Here is a 4,988-nt window from a genome sequence, read left to right on the forward strand (position 1 = left end):
CCCTTTTTCGGTCCTTTTTCAGCAGGTTACCCCCGGACTTAAAGCCTGATAGAGGACGTTCGCGAAGTTGGCAAACTCCATTTGTCCCAGGTTCTGGAGTAGCGTGCATGCCATGATGTTTTGTTTGAATAGAGACTTTCGGCACACAAGAGGGTTTTGGAGTCGGTTTGTACTATGATACAAGTTCGCATAAATACATATTTTATTTGATTTAAAAGCAACAAAGGAATATTTCAAATAATCTTAGTATGCATACTTCGATTTATAGAAAAAAAAAATTGTACGTAGTAAAGAGTCGCTGTCTTCGCTTCGCCTCCTGCTGGCTGTCGGTGTCTCATCACACCCCAGGAGATCGGGTGTATTACCAGCATCCTGCGTCCACGATATTATCTCATGCCGCCCACTAGTGATGTCTCCGCCATGCCATTTGGCCATGGCGTGTATAGCCGCCCGATTTATGACCGCCGCTATTTACATAGGCGGGGTGTGATATCATCATACATTCATTCATAACATGCTTTCTCATAACATCAAATATGTCTTTCATAGTATGCGTATCATAACTCTCATAGTATGCATACTTATTATATTACATGCATAGGGACTCTTAGCTATTCGTACTTGATCTAGGTGACGTAAGGTCGCGGACCCCCGTTGTGCTAGCGGAACATTCATACGTATTCCGCCTCACCTGAAGGAACAAACATGAAAGTAGGTGGACATAATGATCAATACCATTTGATTACATATATATATATAGCATCATTAGCTCCTTAGGAGCATCATGTTAAAGGCTATATTTCTAGACTTTAGCTTACTATCATAGTCATCGTATGTCTTATCTCGCATAGCCTATTCATGAACGGGGGATCTTTACTTTCAGTAGATAGGAACATTCATAGTAAAGGAGGAAATTCAAGTCATAAGACTCATGCCTTGGAAAGAAAGGACTAGCCTCACATACCTTTGCCGATTTGCTATTCTATTGCTCGCTTGTGCTCCTTAAATGCACTCGTATACCTTCAATGGAATTCGTATCGACATTAGCTATATAATCGAGAAAACATGTTCTCTAAGCTATAGAAATTGGGCAGCACCTCCTTTGTTTATACTACTTTCCGCCATGTTTCGCATCAACTCCCAACATTCATAATAATCATCACAATATCGCTAACAACAATCGTCATTCATTCATACGATTCGCATTTCATAATTCACCTCAATTTCCCATAATTATGACTAAAAATCCATCGTCGCATTCTTTCGTATCCAATACTCATTTCATGTTCTATAGGTCATTTATAACACATTTATATCATCAACATATTCATTTCCATGATTCAATTCACTACTAATCACTAATGACAATATTCATCCATTTAATGACCCATTTGTGGTGCTTTTCTATAATCCATGAATCTCAACGTAACAATACTCCAAATAGCATGTAAAGTGGTCATGAAACTTACCTTAGACAATAGACAACGTTCTGGAGTGGTGATTCACCCTTAGCACCAAAACCCTAGTTCATCTCTCCTTGGGATTTTTGACCTGGATGACTTTGAACGGGTTTCCTTCACTTGATTCTTTTGATTTCTTGTTGTTGATCTTAGATTTCTATGGTTTTCTCATGGATGAATTGTTTGGAACACTCTGTAGGCTTCTTTTTTTTTGTTGGGAGAGATGAAGGGAAATGAAAAAAAATGAAATGAAGAATGGTCCCTTATATAAAATGCAACTCAAGCCCCGATGGAATTATACGGACCAACATACGGTCCGTATAAAACATACCGACCGTATGTTGGACCGTATAATTGGTCCAGTGACTCCGATGCCATTCGGGGTCAAATCTACTTACCGGACATACTACGATGTGATTTTATACGCCGCATAAGCCCGGCCGTATATTTGCCTGGGGCTTCTTCGAGTTTTGTTTCATCGACTCGTATGATCTCCGATCCTTATGGAACCTTCTTAACACTTGTTCAACACTCCAATATCATTCTAAGGGACGTTATAACTTTCTTCGACATCATTAGGACATCATTAACTCAATGCTCATAATTCTCGTCCGATACACTAATTTAAGTCTCGCTTCTCTTAACAACTTTCTTTCCTCAAGTCTAATGCCTTTGAAATTCTTAATTAGCATCATCACATACTAGTTCTTACTTGTCCAATCCTCATATCCATTGTACCCCCTCATTAGTCTATCCACCGTACGCTTAAGGGGAAATTCAAGGTGTAACAATATGTTACGAGTATAGTTATGTTGTAACGATATTAAGAATACGGGAGAAATGTTATAGTGGATTTAACGAATCGTAGTGTTATGACCATGGCTATGGACGCCCTTTTTGAAACGGAAGTTGGAGAATTGAATAAGATATGGTTGATGAATATTGTTGAGTATGATATTATGAATATTGTTATCGACATTTGGGAATTGTTACATTATATGGAGAAAGTTGTACAAATAAAGGAAATGTGTCGCCCCAATTTTCAGCTCTCATTTTAGCCATAATTTTCTTCCGAATATCTAATCGTAGCACGAATTCCTTTGAATGTAGAGCAACGAACGTGGAAGCAAGCGTATGAGTCGACAAGTTAGAAAGACCAAAAGGTATGTAAGGCTAGTCCCTTCCTTTCTAAGGCATTATTCCTATGATATTATTTTCCTTATTCTCCACGACTCCTTACATTCGGAAACCATGATTCAATGTGGATAAAGAGCTTCTCATAAGGTAAAGATAAGCGATATGTTACGAGTATGATAATGATGAGTCTAAGTCTAAAGGTTCTAAAGTTCATGATATGACATTCTCATGAGGTTCATGCTATGAATATGATATGACATTTTACAAAGCTAACGATCCTTATGCGATTCTTTGATGTATTCATTATTGCTAGACCCACCTTATAATGTTAGTTCCTTCAAGGTGAGGTATGATGATTATGATTACTCCATAATGGAATTGGGGTTCTGAACTTACATCACCCGATATAGTTATAGATTACCTTTGAATTCTAATGCACGCTTTATGATAAGTTTATGACGAGTATATGATGATACGATTCCACCGTGTTAGATGGTCGATATGTCACCGCACGGCGCTGCATACGATTCCACCGTGCCTAGATGGCCGGACATGTCACCGCTTAATGCGGTCGCTTATATACACCGTGCTAGAGGGCGACATGACACCACTAAGTGGCGGATAGATGGTTACCCGACGCGGGTTAACGATAATGGTATATATGATATAAAGGCATGTGTAATATTTATAACATGTGTTCTCTCGAAGGTTGCTGATGTTGTATCTCCACCTATGTTCCATTATTTCTCTATTATTTTAGTATTATTCATGCCTTACATACTCAAGAATAATACTCGTACGACGTCCTTTCTTTTATAGACGCCGTGTCTAGCCACGTATACGGAGGTGGCCCGATTCGAGTGTTGATCGCAGACTCACAAGAGCACTCCATTACTCCGTACGTGCTATTTTGATATATTATTTTGTATATATATTTCGGGCACGACGGGTCCCGTCCCATCCTTACGTCTAGTACTCAGCAGAGGCTCGTAGATACGTACGTGCGGGTAAATTGTGCCCCATGATGATGTCGTTGTACATTTTTGTTTATCATTTTTGTAAAGCCGACGGCTTATGTATATCTATGTATAGCTTTGGGTTTATATATGTTCGGTCGAGTATGATGAATAGTCTAATAAGCGGTGCTCGTAGTCAACTCGGGTACCCGTCACTGGCCCCCTTGCCGGTCGCGACACTCACCTTCTTATAATAGTTCTTTCGGCGAGACATAGTGACGATGAGATTCCATAAAAAACGGAGGTTTATCCTTTTGCTTCACTCCGAAGAGTAATTTTTTAGGGGGTCTTGAGTTTTATATATATATATATATAGTTACATGCCCCAAGTTGTTTATTATACGAGTTAGAGCAACCCGCCAAGAGGCACCGCCTAAGTTCCCCCTTTTTACCTTATATTCGATCTCTTTCATGTTATCGTGATCCCTTTTACATACGGGGGGACGCCCCGATCCTTAGAAACCCCGCAGGGAGCGCTTCCTTACTCCGACGGTTTTTTTTTGATATATTCTTCGTGTACATATTCGAAGAGGGGGTCCCGCCCCGTCCTTATGTCTCGCATCAGGAGGCTCGTGGAACGTAGCGGGGTAGAGATGCCCCAAATACATCCGTGTTTATTTTCATATCTTTTTTCCCGCCGTAAGGGTTTATATATATATTTATGCTTGAAGACCGTGGTGTTCGGGGTATGATGAGCTAAGACCCGGTCCCGAGTTAGCTCCGGACCCGTCATCCCCTAGCCCGGTCGTGACAATTAGTTAGCCCAAATGACATTACCCGGAACTCAAAAGACCATATCTAGCTCAACCGTTTTGGGAATGCCTTTTTCCCCGGACTTCCCCCGAGAACCCATCTTAACTTTTGAAAACCCAGACCCCATTAATTAAAAAATCATCAATTTTTTAAGGGGGTATTTATTTTTGATCATCATCTTATTCAATTGTCCGTAATCAATACACATTCGAAGCCATCTTTCTTTCAAACAACACGGTCCCCACGAGAATTTGGGCCTAAAAACCCCTTTTTCCAAAAAGTCCTTAAATTTGTTCCTTCAACTCTTTCAATCTTGAGCATCCTATGGGGGGAAAATAGGATTATATCCTAAACATAAATAGAAAATCAATCCCCGTTTCCGGGGGGCCGGAAGCAAATTTGGGAATACATCCGGAAAATCATTCACTAGGGGAGACAAAGATTTCGTTTGGCTTCATATTTTGAACCCGATAAATGATAAAACAATTTTAGAACGTTTCCTTGCCGAGATGAAGAAACCCTACCTCGAGACCCGTTTTACCCTTCCTTTCCCAAAAGTCGTTCACTAAAAAACCGGGCATTTTTTTTTTGTTCTACAATCAACATTGGCATGCAAGGTTAA

This window comes from Lycium ferocissimum, chromosome 8 (assembly GCF_029784015.1).
Source record: "Lycium ferocissimum isolate CSIRO_LF1 chromosome 8, AGI_CSIRO_Lferr_CH_V1, whole genome shotgun sequence".
Taxonomy (NCBI): domain Eukaryota; kingdom Viridiplantae; phylum Streptophyta; class Magnoliopsida; order Solanales; family Solanaceae; genus Lycium; species Lycium ferocissimum.